We start from the raw sequence: 17,277 nt of genomic DNA, 5'->3' as shown, positions 1-17,277 counted from the left end.
TTCAGAAAACCACGTGCAGGATTGCACGCGACAGCGTACACGCAGCCAGGCCAGCCGCGCTTGGAGACAGCGTTTCCGCGTGAAGATTTAGCAAGCAAACAGGATACACGCAGCCCAGGGCAGCCGCGCTTGAAAACAGCTTCCGCGTGGAGATTTGGCACGCGAACAGGATACGCGCAGCTCAGGACAGCCGCGCTTGCAGACAGCGTCCGCGTGGAGATTTGACACGCAAACAGGATACACGCAGCTCAGGACAGCCACGCTTGCAGACAGCGTCCGCGTGGAGATTTGGAACGCGAACAGGATACACGCAGCTCAGGACAGCCGCGCTTGCAGACAGCGTCCGCGTGGAGATTTGGCACGCAAACAGGATACACGCAGCTCAGGAATTAGCGTGTGGAGGAAAACGCGCTCAAAAAAGGCCAAAGAAGTTGCTGAAGAGAATGCGAGAACGCAGGTCAGGAGTTCAGCTACAAAACGCCAAAATTGACTTAATCAGAAGCAGCGATCGGCGTTTCCACGCTGCTTATGTACGCACTGCCGTGAAACACGTGACGGAACTAAGTCACGTGAATTTTGACGACGTGAAAAATGCAGACGTCGTTTTCCAGGCAATGCATCGAACAACCTCCATTTCGAGTAGAATGGTCTAGTGGTTTTATGGGCGTAACTCATTTTGTGTGAAGAGGTCGTTCCTGGTCCAGAGATATGTCCAGCCGGCATGACACTAGGGGGTTACAACCCAAAAGAGGGAGGTTGTTATGTGAAATCTATGCAGTTGTTTATTGAAAATGGGTCCTCTAACCACCAGCATAAAAGCAGGCACACCCATGCATTTGAGCTCAATCAATTGACGAAAGATATACGACACGTATCCAAAGATCTGACACAAAAGAACATCGATCTGATAAAATATCTGAAGTCGACATTTAAAAACTGGCAACGAGCCCAGAAATCCCTACAATATCAGCTCGATGGTGAGAGGATGATGAACCAAATTATATTGATATCATCAAGTGGCATTTGGTCCCTACTCAATGAGATTAACATTTCGATCCAAATGGCCTTACAAGTTAATCCAACAACAGAAGAGAAGTGGACTGGATATTATGCTGGTGTTTATCAGACTCCTTTTCCCCAAATTAAATTTTACTGGTCAGTGCTAAATATGAATCATGTCTTTACATTTGACAAAAATGACGTAGTACATTGCATAGCAAAGCTCAGTCGATCTAGAGCACCTGGCCCGGATCGACTTCATTATCTTATGCTGAAACAGAACCCATCAGCATGGGCCTCCATCCTTTACAAAATCTTTAAACACGTATTCAAAACTGGCAAAATGCCTGGGTCTTCGAAGAAATCCATAATAGACCCGATTTACAAAAAAAGGGGACAGGACCGATCCAAGATCAGATCAGCCAATTGCATTATTAGATTGTCCGGGTATGATTTTTGCACGATTATTGCTAGCAGCATTAAACACCTGGCTAACGGAAAGAAATATAAGGGATGAGTTTCAAACTGGATTTAGTCCGGTGCTAGGCACTACAATCAATTTGATTACCCTTAACGTAGTTATTGAGTTGAGAAAACAACAGAAACTGCCGATTTTTGCAGCGTTTATCGATTTTCGTACTGCGTTTGATGCTGTACCACGTGAATTACTGTACAAGAAACCTTTGGATGAGGGCTGCCCTTGGTCAGTCTTGAAGTGGCTCATACAGTTTCACACAGATACAAGCATTCAAATTCGCTTAAGGAGAGATGGTATCCTGTCCAAAGACACAAAAACAGAGCAAGGTTTGAAACAAGGGTGCCTGTTAGCCTCTGCCATGTCAGACATAGGATGCAACTTTAAGGGGCTAATTACGGATGCAACGAGACTCATGGGTGTCCCAATTAATTGGTTGCCATATGCCAATGACATGGTCCTCTTATCGAAAACACTGCAAGGTCTTAAAACAATGCTATGTGCAAAGAAATTGCATATCCATCAACGTGACTAAGACACAGATCATGCAATTCGGCAATCCAAAACAGAGATGTTGCACATACTCATGGATATTGCAAAATAGCAACCTAAGTGTGGTTACAAGCTATCTTTATTTGGGGGTAATAATAAGTAACCAACCTTTAGATACACCTTATGAAGAAAGTAAACAAACCAAACAACTTACAGCTATATCCCAGGCCAGGATCATCAGAGCTAAATTTTTCAAATTCTCCATACCTCCTTAATAGTTTATTATAAGCAAATGAGGTTGCCAATTCTTTTGTATGGCACAGAAACCAGAAGATGGCATTCATACTCGTATTGCTCCAAGATTGAGGGAGCATACTGGAAGAAAATTCTGCAATTACCCATGTCGGAGCCCCTTCCGTTAATTCAGTATGAATTTGGCCTAATTTCACTAAATGGTATGCACAAGTGGAAATGGTGTGCATTGTACCGAAAATTGATGATGGATGATCATAAAAATTGTCTAATTCGCTTAATGGCAACATATATGTCTCAGGAATCAAATGACAAATTTATTAAAGCATGGAGGCTGAGAGCGCAGAAATTGCTTCAAGATACAGATATATCACTCAAGCTGTTACTTGACAATACAAATAAGGCAAAGCAGAAGTTGTGGGAGTATGGCTGGAGCTTGACACGTGTCCATTGCTTGCGGTATAAGAAACTCAGAGAAAATCCATTTGAACTAAAAAAATATGGACAGCCTGCTCGTTACCTATTAAAATCACCTAGCCCGCAGCATCGTTCAGCATTTTTGCGTTTCAGACTTCTTCTCTGCTTAACAGCAGATGTATTATGTAAACGCAACCTATAGCCTCAAGACAAACCATACTGTCGCTTCTGTCACACAGAGAGAGAAACCTTAAGACATCTGCTAGTTGATTGTGTTAAGTTGTTGCCATTGAGATGTAAATATTTTAAACCACATTTCGAGGGATGTTCAAAAGTTACGCTGATCAACTGTGGCTCACTTTGTTTCATAAGAACAAGAAATCTGTGCTTTATGCAACAGTCAATTGTTTGAATGTACTGAAATTACAGGTTTATCAGCAAGCTGACCTGGTAAATACCACAGTTAATTTATTATTTTCTCTGCACAGCTTTCGCTTTCCAGAAGCTGCAATTTGTTTATGTTATATGATTATGAAAGCTGCAATTTTATAATAGGATCCTTTCAAATGTTCCTTAAACGTGTACATTTATGGTTTGTTCACAAATGTAGGATTTATATTTTTATTGTATTGCTGTAAATAAAAATCTGTTTTTTTATATTATGTAAAATGTTGAAAAGCCAAAACAATAAAATAAAAATAAAAAAAGCACCTTCTCCAATTGTTTTAGTTCAAATGTATTTTTAAACTGTTGTGATTGTATCATTGTAAAAGCATTACAGCTCAGGTGCAGAGGACGGCAATTGGAGCCATCACCCCTTAACCTTGTTATACGGTCCTAGGCTTCACCTCAGCCCATAACTCGGGTGTTGGCTGTTACAGCCCTCTCCACCAGGGCTATAATGCCTCATAACATTCGAAGCCGGCATGGCCGTTGTGAACAATGGATCTGTAGAGGGCCTTAACCACTGTTAGTACCATTAACAGAATGTTATAATCGACCCATCAGAAAGGAGGATTTCTGGGCCTCTTGTAAAGAAGTCATGGTGGCAACAGTAAAGACAGACATGTCATCACAATTCAAGGTTTTTAAAAAAAACTTTATACTGGGTGAGATAAACATCTAACAAAACTAAATCTAAGATGGGAGCAAGCTACGACAATTAAAATAAAAATAAGACAGTCCTAGTGGCATCTTGTCAAATAAGAAGGGCCTATACTAAAAAACCTACTGCCAATCCTTACCACTAAGTTGCAAAAAGTGTGGGATAATGTTCACCAGAAAAGAAAGAAGTGTTCACAAAATGATAAGTCAGGATGGTTTGGCTGGGTCCTCCTTCCCCACGTTTTTAGCATGGGACAAGGCGGGGATTTTGAGCACAGCACACTCCAGGACCTCTCCAGCACGAGGCTGAAAATTCCAGTTCAACGATATCTGAGCCTTCAGGGGCCAAGTCTCTTCTCTGCGGAGTCTCTTACCTTAGAAGGCCTGATGGATCAAAACAAACACAAAAGTTCCTTCAGTAATCTTGTACCTTGGGTGACCCTTGGATATCCCTCCACCGGGCTCCACTGTGGCCGCCTTGCACATGCAGCTTGCAATATCTAAGCAGACCCTCCAGCTAATAGCGATTTTGTGATCCCGCAAAATGCAGCAAAAAAGGCTGTTTTGTGCAAAAAGCAGTGAAAACAGCTGTTGTAGGCAACCCTAGGCACACGGGAGGTGGGGGTGCCACTGCTTGACAGTCTTTCTTGACCCCATCATGCATTTTTTTTAAGGTATGAACCGCTGCTATGTCGCTTGCATTTCTGTTCCTCAAACAGGATAGAAATGAGTTTTTTGGGGTCGCATTTTACAATAGCAGCCCCCTTAAGGGTCTGTCACTGTAAAATGCGCTGGGAGCTTGCAGAACACTGTTGGGGGATGCTTCTATTCAAGGTACGGCCAAAAAAAAAAAAAAAAAAAATCGAATGGTACAATTTGACCTCTTTCACAATTACCATTCGATCGGTTTTTATAAATACCCAACATGTGGCGCAGGGGTTGCAGGGGTGTCACCCGCTCACCATGTTCAGTATTTTTGGGCCTGAGGGTTGGAGGGGTGTCCCAAAATTGGAGGTGGGGGTCCGAAAACAAAAACAAAAAATAAAAAGGGACCCTGCTGCATCAGATCCAATCTGCGTTAGAGGGACGGATCTGACACTGCAGGTTAGCAGGGGAAGCAGCAGCGACCAAGCAGTTAAGTAGGGGAGGGGGTGGGGTGGTGGTGAAAGGTACATTTTGGGTTATTTGGCTGAAGTGCAAATCCATTCACGTCCAAATGGACTACGGTAAATTCCGCCACAAATAATTACACTTCGATCAAACAACCCAGAACCCTATTCAAGGCAGCTGGCCAGTGCACAATTTGCACTACAGCTCAGCCCCGTGGAAATGCGCAGGTCACCTTTGAGAATAAGGTGACCTACTCATTTCCAAAAAATGGGTCATCTAAAAATAGCATATCCTCGGCTCTATTTTTAAATGCCCCATTTTTTGAGGATCATGGTCAGAATCTACATTTTTTTTAATGTTCATACTATTAGACGGAAAGAGAGAGGGAGAGAGAGAAGGGGAATGGAGAACATTTACTTAATACTATTAAAGGCATGAACATTAAACCAAAAATGTAGCCAAAACAAAAACTGTTCTGCCAAGCCAGACACATCTGGGACTCTTCCTATTAAATTAATACAAAAGATACATAATAATGATACCCTGACTCTCTTGTAGCCTTGTGCACTGCCTCTTCCCTACAATGTGGCAATGTTACACCCTCCAGTTAATACAAAATGTCCCGCAAAAATGCAGCAATAAAGGATTGTGCTGCAATATTTGCCATTTCGTGCCGCAAAATCCTGGAAGGGCTGCCTAAGATCCTCTTTAATCAACATCCCTTCATGGACAACCCTCAACCTGGGTTCACTCTGGTCTACACAATGTTCATGGGTGTATGAACTTAACTCTGATAAACCCCATATTTCAATTAATTTCATCCCTAGTGGGATTTGAAACTTTGCTGCTGCTCTGTGTTGCTTTGTTTCAAAGACCAACGCATTTCAGGTGAGCTATCCTCCAAGACCTTGTTACTTTTCTCTAGTGCTGCCTATGTGAATTCATGATCTAGTGATTGTTTTACCAGCCACTAGATGGCACTGTTGAATCTCTTGTTGGGAATGGATTTGGCCAGTCCCATCGATTCTATGCAGTATGGAAGCAATTGATGTCTTGGACTACATCTCCCATGCCATTAACTATGCTGGCTAAAGGTGATGGGAGTTGAAGTAAAGCAGAGTCGCTTAAAATTAAGCAGAATGAACAGCAACTCAAACAAATAAGAAAGCAATGCGCCTATGTCACACTGCCAGCAAGCGCCGTGCCATCCAGAGGCCTCTGGACACGAACGAGTCTGTTAAATTCGAGGCTGTGTGGCATGGCCTAATCTCCACACGCGTGCAATTATTTAATGTCAAGTTTGGACATGTTTCCGTGTGGCGCTGTCTAAGTGGGGAAGGCTGCTCAAATGCCAAGGTCCCCTTCCAGCAACATTCTTTCCGGGGCATCGCCTGCACGCAGTGAGCAAAGAGTGGGAGCTCCAGTGCGTCAGCTATTCATTATGGTAAGCAGGCCACTTACTGAACACATTGATGCAGACGCATTGAACCTTCTGATAGGTGGCAATTTAAACATCAGATGGGCCGCTGGATGGGTAGATGAACCGACACCGTAGAAACAAGAGCCACAGATGGAGTTAGGTGCACACTAGAGGCCATGCATAGGATTGAAAGCTCACGCATACAATAACACAGATACAGAGACAACAATAGTTACACACATCCACCAACCATGTGGAAGATGGTTGTTTAAAAGTATAGGTGCAAGTAATTATTTAAGATATAATAGTCCAATAACGACCAAATATTTCCAATTGAAACAGCACCCCGAATTCCCAAAATCATAGATAAAAAAAACAAGGTACCTTCATTATATGTTTTCTACTGGACCTAGAAAAGAGTTATGAATAAAATGAAAACAATTGTGCAGTCTCTTCTCTTAACAGGCACTGGCAAAGCCAACAGGGCGCACTTTCTTAAAGTTGCAGGTCACTGCAGATCAAGGTGATGTTGCTCCAGTCATAGTTGGAACAATATTGAAGTCCAGCCTGAGTCACTCACCTGAAAGGCCCTCGCCTCACTAGCATGTCTTGCGCCCCGGTTACTACGTTCAGAGGATGCAGTTTGTCTTTTTTATGCATGGCAGTGCCGGCACTTGCCAACACCAGCCCAGTCTGCCTCGCTTGGCCAGCAGCAATTGTCACGGAATGGAGGGAACCTTGTGTGGACTGTGTCCATATTGCTATGCACTGCAGCCTGTCCAACAGAGGCTGCTGGCAGCTTGTTTTTGTCTATGAGGGAAACCGCGTTGAAGGAGGCCTACGAGTCGTGAAATCCAAAACAAGAAAGGAAACTGGCCTTACCCAGGATGAGCAGGAGCTCTGCCCGTGACAAGGTGGTGTCTACAAATTCCCAATCAACTAGTACTGCAGCTACAGCCTGGGAAGTAATTGTTGGGACTGATAAGAAGTCCATCAACGTGTGTGAGCTTTGTGCTTCAGGCGCGAGATGAATTTTTGGGAGCTGTACTTTGGAGATTTTGGTGTTAGGTTGGGTGTATAAATTTTGCCCTTGAATATAGACATTTTGCGTTATGGTGGAGGTAGGATATTTGGGTCTGGGCTTTGTAAGCTGTTGGTGTTAGAACACGGACTAGGTAAAACTCTGTGCGAGCCAAATTTGTTTGAAATTCTTTTCTTTTTTTAATGTATTTTGTAAACAAATTATTTAGGTAAAACAAAGCAGAATCATGTCACCGATCTACCTTAGATTGAAATTGGCCCCAACAGAATTGAAACTTTATTACACAACCTGACTTCACTTTGCTGCATTGCTTGAGAAATTAGATTTTGAGTTTCCATTAGAATAGCCGGGGGGGGGGGGGGGGGCAAGCAAACGTTGTTTTAGTTTTAGAATGTTAGTTCCGCAGGTAAAGCACTTTACAACTTGAACCATTGCACATCATCATATAGGCTTTCAGAAAACGACGCGCCGGCTGCGTCATAAATCCTTGAAAGGGGCTTTGAGTGTAGCACTTGTGTAATGCCCCCATCATTGAGCAGCACACATTTTTTATCAACCTCGAAGATGAATTCCGTCTAAGGTATTTTTTAATTTTACACTCTTGGGCCAACTCTGCTTTCAGAACGTGGGTCACCAATTTAATTGACAGTGCATTGATGAGCACAATTTTCTTAATTTAATCCCACAACACATCGTCTGAAAAAATGGTAAATTCTCCAAGCCTGCCACCTTTTATACATAACAATATCACTGGATTTTGTGGTTAACCTCCCAAACCTGGGCTTATGTTATTTGTTAGGCAAGATTGTATGCAGTACCCTTTGGGTGCACTACAACAACCCTGACCTCCTGGCAATAGAAACCAAACCTTTGGTATACGTCTGCACTATACAGGTTGGTAGCGTGTGGAGCAGCCAGGCATATCTCAAGAGAAATAAGAATAAGTATTCACACAGTTATTAAGTAGGTAAGAACTTTCAAAACAACCCCCAATGCAAAGTTAGTTAACCTTTTCCTGGAAGGAAGGCAAAACACATAAGCAGAAGAGAGAAGAGTCATTCAGGGAGCCTAGGCCAGCCAATGTTAAGTTTCAGCAAAAGTCAAGGTGAACTGAAGCACTTCTTGCTGGTAAATAGAAAGTATTTTCCAATGTCTAAAAAGTCTTTGTAGAATAGAAGAAAATAAAAGTGGGGCACAAGCTGATTAGGCTTGTTAAGTAAAGAAGCTGCAAGCAACTCTACAACTAAACAAGTCTCCAACAAGGACAAGTGGCTACACAGCAAGAGGTAAGTTCTGTTAGACTTTAGGTTGAAGAAAAAGTGCAGCAGATGACGTCTGTTCCTGTGCAGCTCTGCAGATCCCTCTGTTCCTGGGCCTCAGTCATGGGGACAAGAGGGAGGACTTCGGGGGACTCCTGCACTGCAATGGGACAGTCACAGCTCACAACTGGCAAACAAGTGGCCGTTTGGTGTTTCAGTGCCTCGTGTCTACCGCAAATAGCCACACTGCAGTTTCTGGCTGTCGAGCTGGGCTTTCCTTGCATCTGGGGTCCCGCGCTCTGTTGAGAGGGCTCCGGCTGGGTCGGCTCAGCTTCCTGGGAGTCCGGAGGATCTTCCTAGAGCTCTTGGCCCGCTTAAAAGCAACCCACACAAACTGGTGTTCCTCTCTGGCTATCTGGATCCAGCAACGACTGCAGTGGAAACTCAACCAGCTTTGCGAGGATGTCCAGCTGGCTTACTTTGGAGTTGATTGGTCCCACCAACTCAAAAGGGAGAAGTCGTCCTTACAGTGGCTTCTCTGTCGATACATATTTGGAGTTTCAGCACAGCAGCAGGGCTTCACTGGGCAAACCAATGGTTCATAAGTTGCAGCAGGCGTCTTCAAGTTCTTCTTCGGATTCTTTCGTCCAGTGGTCGACTCCGCCTTCCAAGCCAAAAGCCTTGCCTTTTATGCAGCATGCTTCCATTCATTCCCGCCTTGCTATCAGTCACCCAGCAGGGTGGCTGTACTTGCCGGACAGCCAGCTGGCCAATCACCTAAGAGTGCATTCCTGTCTCTTAGGAGACTAAGCACAGGGAGTTTCAGGCACCTCCCTTGCTTCCTGCCCCCGCCAGACACCCTGGAGCCAGAGGTGGGCTTCGCGCGTGAATCCCACCAAAGGCAAAATGGACAAAGGGATCAAACCTGGTTTGGTGTGCAGAGTAAATCTCAAGAAGGACCTTTCCACAAAGAAATGGTGAGAAAAGACGACCAGGGCCATTTTGAAAAATGGCTACCCATTGGTGATTTACCATGGCTGCGAACGCAGCCTGCGCTAAAATCCCATAATGATAGTAAACAGTAAGCCACTGCCACCTGCCATTCAGTGAGGAAAGGGTAACATATTACATGAGAAGCTAGACAAAGGGGATACTAAGTAACCCCTCCAGCACCCTATGGTAAGATAGTGTGTGCTGGGTCTAGAAAGTTACAAATGTAAGTAAAGTCAGTTTCACTTCACTGCTCTGGGAAACCGTAGTTTATCCCAGAGAAGGTATTTAAACCTTTGGGGAAATCTGAAAGACTTCCCTGTGTCACTGCATTGAAGGTGCTGTGTGACAATGTAAACGATTATGCCTATGGAATGTGTCAGACTCCACAACCAAAAGAAAGAGTACAAAACCACATTAACACGAGAGTGGGAAAAGGGTCTCACACTCTCCAGGTTAAAAAATCAAGCCCTCAAAAGCCAGCAACGGTGATCGGGGTATCTAAGGTAGAGGGAATTCGCACATTTCGGAAAATTCTCCCCAACATTATTCTTGCATCCGGGCATGAGCAATCGCACCTTACATGCACACAATAAAAGAATAAAAAGTATATTTGTGTGTTTACACTGGAAAAAACAGTTCTGTGATTTTTTGAAGGGAGCATGTGAGAAAACACAAACACACAGATTGACGATTTTTGTAAAACACTTTCAAACACCGCCGGAAGTAAAAAAAAAGAAAAACCCCTAAAACAGGAAACCCTATTCATTTCACTTAGCTTTCTCTTTGCAATGGGTTACAGACTTTTCGAATGTACAAGGGATTTTACGCGGACCTTGTAGGACCACTCAGACAGCTGTGGAGTATTTTTATCCACACCAATGCGCCACACCGCAACCCTTTGCCAATGGGGAAAGAAAACTGCTGAAAATGGAGGTAACCCCTGTTCGTGCCAAATCTGCAAGACTGTGCAGGGATCATAAACCACCAAAAGAGCAGCACACCCTGCCACACACACAGGCAAAGTTGGTGTAAAAACAGGAATCACCGCTGTCATCTGTCACCGTAAACAATGCCACAGAAGGGCCTAATCCTAATCCGAAAATGCCCTTAAAAATTCAGTCATTTTCCCAGAGAATTATGGAAAGGAAAGTGCCGATATCGTGGATTCTACAGGCAGTCAGAGGAATCCAGGCCTCTCTGCCTTGCAGCTGCTTAAGGAAATTAGCTGTCAAACCCATTTAAAAGGTGTTTCTTTTTCTGGAAGAATTTGCAAAATCAACTATTTAAAGCATGTTTGTGAAGGGCTAATTATTTTTAAATGTTTAAATCCTTTATAAACTGTGCTTATATTTTATATGTGAAATGAAGACTTTAATGTCAAGGAGCGCAGACTGGGGCCAATCCACTATTTTGGATCTGACAGCCTGGCCTGGCCGCTTGACACTTCCTTGAGAACAGGAAGGCTAATGGCTGCCAATGGTTGCCGCATAATGCCACCAAGCAACACAACGGGGTCGCATTAGACATTTGTCTTCTGGCTGAACAAAGGACAGGCTGAGCATTGACCTCAGCAAGGAGGGCCAGGATGTGGAGGAGGTTTCTAAGTGAACTTCAAAGGACTAGACAGCTGCTGCCTTAAAGCGGGAGGTTACCAAGGAGGACTTTGATGTGAAATCCTTAGTTTTGATTAAAGTTTAAAACTCTGAGCAACCTAAAGAGGGATACATTTGAAACTTGGTAGACATTAAACTAATTTCAGCCTTGCGATTTGAAGACATTGAGGAAACTTGTACCATTTAAGGACCCAAAGTTATGAAAAACTTCTGATTGTGGAAAAACTATTAATGTTGCAAACTTACGATTGTATGTACATGATCCACTGATAAGCGCCCAGAGACGTACCAAATTAGAAATTATTAATCCAAAGTGTTATGGGTAAAATTGATAAAAATCCATAGAATGACCAAGACAGCTCTCACAAAGATGAGGAGAAGTGAATGTAAATGTAGACAATCGAATATAAAATGTGTCCAATTTTATTAAGGTATACAATGTTAGAAATGTACATTTGTGCAAAAGTATGTTTTGGTAAAATTCCATGTGGGAGTTCCTAAATCCTGTCATAAAATGACGGCTCTGTTCAGACTGCCAACCAGGACAAAGCACATGCCTGTAGCCACTCACAGACATAGGGGTGTGTTTTTGAAGTTCTGCCCATGCCATAAACTTTGTAATGGATAAATATAGGAGTTTCACTACACTTCGACACACTGATTCCAGAACACACGCTTCCAGAACACACTGCTTCCAGAACCCATCCAGATTTCAGCAAAGCACCTTATTCCAGAACTCTTCATCTTGTAGCCGACTCCTGAATTGTTTGAAGATCCAGATTTCCTTGCAGAATCCAGGCTTTAGCATTGCAGAAGCTTGCTAGCTTGACCCAATTGCAAACCTCCGGAACATAAAAGAATAATTCTGATTGAGCTTGGCTTGCTACCATTAAGGCTTGCCCGCTGAAACTTGCATCCTGCCATCTACCGTGTCCAGTAACCAGAAGGGGCCCATCCTAATCCAACCTGAGGCACAGTCCGAAATTGACCAAAACCACACCGCTGATCTGAATCCCTCCAGAGGTGCCCTGCTGCCGGTAGACCTGATCCACCCCATGACCAGAACCAGATGGTCCAATTTAATCATAAAGGACTGTAAGTATAATAGGATTTACAGTGACCCATAATATATTTGCATTGTATTAGCCCCATCTCAACCCCTCCCATCTTTAATTCAGAACCATAGTTTTGTTAAAATCCTTCTTGCGCCGATTTTCTCTTATCTGTGTTACAACACCATAACTCCCTAGTGATTTTGAAGTAACTAAAGTAAATCTATGAAGAAATTGAGGACCCATCACGTGAATGGTTGTGCTGGCCATGTAGCCGTGAAGGTTCATGTGTGGTCTCCTCTTTTTCATAGTCATTAATATAGTATAAGAAAACCCATCTGTCATTTTTAAATCCAATTTGTTTGCATTTTCGCACCTATTTTGCAAAAACGCCTCTCACTTAAACCTCCATAACTTCTTCAGTTTTAAAGATAGAAACGAAATAAACTCACATCCGTAAGACCCTCAGCTACATCCACAACTAACATTGCGGAACAGTGTATTTGACCCATTTTTCTCCAATATCGCATAGTAAAGGTTTGCAGTGAATTTGCAATTTAGCCAACGTTACATGTGTCTTTTGCCCATTTCAAAGTGCTTCTTCCATCCCATCCTGATCTAAAGTGTATATTGTTTATATAATAGCTCATGTGTCTTAGGACTTGTTTAGAGTTGCTTTCCTTCGAATTTTTCTCTATTTAAGCATTTTTGACCATTTTGCAGTATTTTACAAAGAAATTTTCATGTGTCAGTTTAAAAGTGTCATTTGCCAAAATGGTTGTTCGCTCTTGTTTGGGCAGGGAAGATTGCCGATAAACTCTAGGACTTGTCTTTTATTCCTGAATACCTGCTGGTTACTCACATTGGTGTAGGAATGCTCATGTGTATTTAAACAACCTAAACACTATCTGTGCACCAAGCAAAACTGTTATTTTTCCTGTGTTTCTATTTTGCATCAGTATAAGAAAATTCTATTGCTTTGCTTATTTTTGAATTGTATTGTCACCCCTTGGGTGACTGCTGCCCCATATATATAAATATTAAACTTGTGTGATTTGAATATTAAATACATCTTTACCTTTACAAACTAGCCTGATTCCTGGTTGAGTGTGACATGGGGGTGTATTTTGAGACTGGTGTGATATGAGTGGTATATCATTCAGAATATTGAACTTAGACAAAAATAAATAAGGGTTTCATTGCGCGCTACATGCTAGGCGAGACCTGGGTGAGTGCCTGATTGAAATACCTTACACAGCTCATGCCACCCTTTCCTAGGGCCTTCTGGTACTTGCAGTTTCAACACAAAAGGGGCCAGCAAGAGTCTTTCGAATGAGTGCCTGACCACTCTGCACCTGGCCCTGCTCGGGCTTTCCCAAAAGTTCAATCACACACACACAAGTTCACGCGTTCCTCTAATGTTGCCACTTGCAACCTTGGGCTCAATACAATTCTGTTCTCCATCGGCTTCCTTCGACTCACCGATTGTGTCTAGTCCCTGCCTTTACTTAAAAACATTTATATAGTGCGCCCATGGACCCTAAGGCGTGAGGGCGCAACAAAACAGAAAGACACATCAAGCAAAACATTGTAGAGAAAGATCAGGAAAGACTAACATTCTTGATAAAAGGTTAAAAACAGAGTTAAAAAGATGAATCTTCAGCCTCTTCTTAAAGATCTGAAGTGACTCAATACTTCTCATCTCCAGGGGAAGAGAGTTCCAGACAATATGTCTGGATGGAAAAGAAGTCTGAGTTGGCCATCTTTGCGGTTCGGCATTTCGGAACAATAGATGTTGGTTATTTGATCTTAGGGCTCTACTATTAGATCTCATAGGGAGGAGCCGTTTTGTTTACAGTTTTGAATTATGGTTAGAGTCCTGAACAAAATTCTAGACTCCACGGGGAGCCAGTGCAGAGTGAGTCTCGTAGAAGCGATGTGATATTTACGTTTGAGTTTTATAACAACCCTGACCGCCCCTTGGCTCCACTAAACCTACTCTGCACACCAAACCGTCCTATTGGGCTATTCCTAGAGCGACAGCGACCTCCCAGCATGCTATGCCTCTGTGCACACCGTTGCCCGCACAGTCAGTTGAATGTGATGTCTCTCAATGCGGCCATGTTTCTTAGGCTGCGCTATGCAGCGGGGAAGCCAAGGCCATCCCATATTGGCCGGGCGGGGGGGAGGCATGAAAGGAATTCAGGCCACCCCATGTGCTAAAAGCCTTAGGGCCCGGGGGCGAGGATGGAATTCCTGGCCATTAGGTGCCAAAAGTATACCTTATCGCCATTGCTTGCTTTGGGACATTAGGAATACCAACCTCAACACCCCCCCCCACCAGACACGAAGGTTTGATTACAAGCATTCACGATTCTATGCCAACATTCTGCCTCCATACCAGGTTTCCCTTACCCAACATTCCACCTGGACACTACTCACTGAAAGGTTCCTAAACCCGCTTCAACCATTTCCTTTGGTTTTTAAGATGCTTTTAATCTGTTTTTGTGATGAAGCCACCTTATGATGGCATTAGAGCCCCAGGGGAAGAGGACTGTAACAGGTGCTATCTCTTACCCTTGTTATGCATCCTCAGATTTGTCTCAGGCCCATAACTTGAGTGTGGGCTTTTAACACCTTTCAGAGTGCTCTCCGGAGGACTGGAATGCCTCAGTATAAAACTATATTCAATGGCTCGCCTTTGCCTTTTTCATGGTTTCCTTGTCTCTACGCAATCAGCAATCCAGGAATGGAGCCCAACAGCCTGTAAAGGTTTCATGCCTTTGTGATGTGTATGCACTGGGTACTAGGCAAGGCATCCTGGGCTAGCTGTCCCAGGAAGCCCAAGGTGAGCCTCTCTTTTTTGCCCTGCACCAACTCTAGTAGCGCAAGAGCCCTCATCATTGGGCTCTATTTTGTGCCCAATGACCTTCATCCTCAGCGGCCTCACCTTCGGCTCAGGACTAAACTTGAGTGGCAGCCATCTACCCCACAACAGAGCCCTATGGTGTGGGCGCTAGTGCTCCATTGGGTTTAATCAGTGGAGCCATTTCATATATGTTTGATAGCCTTCTATAAACGTCTGGCTATTTTATCATGCATACTTGGGCCCACTTTTCCTCCGTAGTGGTCATTTTTTGCATTCCACCAACCTGCTGTGATTTAATGAGCCCGCAGGTTTAGTTTAGTGACAGATTCTCTATGAAGGATGAGTTGTCCTAATGCCGCAGGGAATCCGTTCAGTATTGCCAGCAGAGATTCAAGGGTGGGTGTGATTTAGATGGAAGAATGGTGGCGAGTCAATTGAGAATGCCTACAAAATCGGACATCAGAGGCTTCCCAAGGGCGATCGTGTATCCAATCCAAGGCTTCCAATCAGGTAGATAAATGTAAAGACTAGGCAATGGCTACATTATCTGTCCCAAAGAGAGGCAGCAGGGTACCAATCCTTGTACAGTAATCCCCAGCAAAGATCAGACCTACACTATGACCTTTTAAATGTGTAGCACCAGAAACCACCAGGATTAGAGTAAAGCTTCAGGAGTAGGACAACTCTTGCAGCGATTGAATTACGGGCATAATTGACCTAGATATTGTATACCGCCATGATCAAATTTGAGTGGCATATGAAAAGATTAGCTATGCAAGAGGGATGAAACGCCACAAAGGAAAGCCAATATGATCAGTCTATAGTGGTAGGTAGAGGAGGCTGAGAAAGTACATTGAACTAGAAACAATTCAGAAAGGGGAAAAGGCATTAGTATCCAGAATTTACAGTAGATGCTGGACCTCTCAATGGCTCGGCTGGCGCCCATCTGGCTGTGGCCATTTTAGAATAATGTCAACAAGCAGTCTGGTTGTATCATCAGGGCACACATTTTGGTTAAAAAAACGCAGGTCATGATGCCTTAGATATAGTAGGTCACATCTCTTATCGATTGTTTAACCACAGATCAGGCATTAGGAGCACACCTTGATGCTCTGGGGAGTGACATGGGACCCACGAGTGCATAGCCTCTTTAATGGCCAACTTTTAATTGGGGACTGCTAAGTAAAACAAGCTCTGCAAGATTGCATTTTCCGCTGGTGGACTGTAAATATTGTATTTTCATAGGCTCGCTAAGGTCAGTGGTCTAAGCTCTAATGTATCTGGTGAAAAGGACAGCTGAGGAGGTGCAGAGGCACTTCAGCATCCATTGCCAACCCTGGGAGAGTTGCTGCCTCCTGATGGCTGTCACCAATGTCATATAGGAAGTAACTCTGCACCAGTCCGCCAGACAGTAGGCTGCCCATTGCAAGGTGCCTTTTCTGTTTCCCACCTCCAGGTAGCATGGAAGGGTGCTCCTCACACTATTCTGTCCCCTCACCAGAAACCTGAGAACAGAAGTCTCCAACTAAGTGTGAAAGCCTCCCAAGTGAGTAATGGCCGTAGGCAGATTAGAGAACGAGAAGATTCGGCCTACAATGTTCAGCGGTCTGACAAGGCCTTTCAAAACCGGCCCTACAATCTCAGGAGGTACTTCTAACACAGGTGAGGCTTCACAAACAATTTCCCTCAAGCGAGCGTCCTAGGAACATCAATTCACTGTATAGTGACATCACCGATACAAACAAAAGCTATATTTTGGGTTTGAGTGATAACAAAAATGTCACTTCAGCAAACCCAAGGTTGAATTATTGTTCATCTATATATTATCTAGAGTTCTGTTGAGATGTGTCAGGGGTGCAGACATTATAGGCAAGAGTACACAGAGCAGAATCACATTTCAAAAGGCACTGCCTTCCTGTGCCAGGGCAGCCCCATAGGATCAGTTATCACAGTGGTAGCTCTGCCTGCCAGGTACCGTGAAATGAGGCAGCATACAGCTTCTTGCGCTGCCTCAAATGCCCAAATAATGCTGACAAAGGTAGGTGCCTTTGCATAATCCAGATCCAGTCAACCTATGCAACCCAGTGCCGTGCATGCCCACGGGTACATCTTATGGCAAGTGAAGAATCAAATGCCCATGTAGTGCCTTCTTAGGTCAGGTAATGCCCGTTCCCGGAGGT

The sequence above is a fragment of the Ambystoma mexicanum genome, chromosome 4q (assembly GCF_040938575.1).
Source record: "Ambystoma mexicanum isolate Mex_15411 chromosome 4q, UKY_AmexF1_1, whole genome shotgun sequence".
NCBI lineage: Eukaryota > Metazoa > Chordata > Amphibia > Caudata > Ambystomatidae > Ambystoma > Ambystoma mexicanum.
This window is presented reverse-complemented; position numbering follows the sequence as displayed.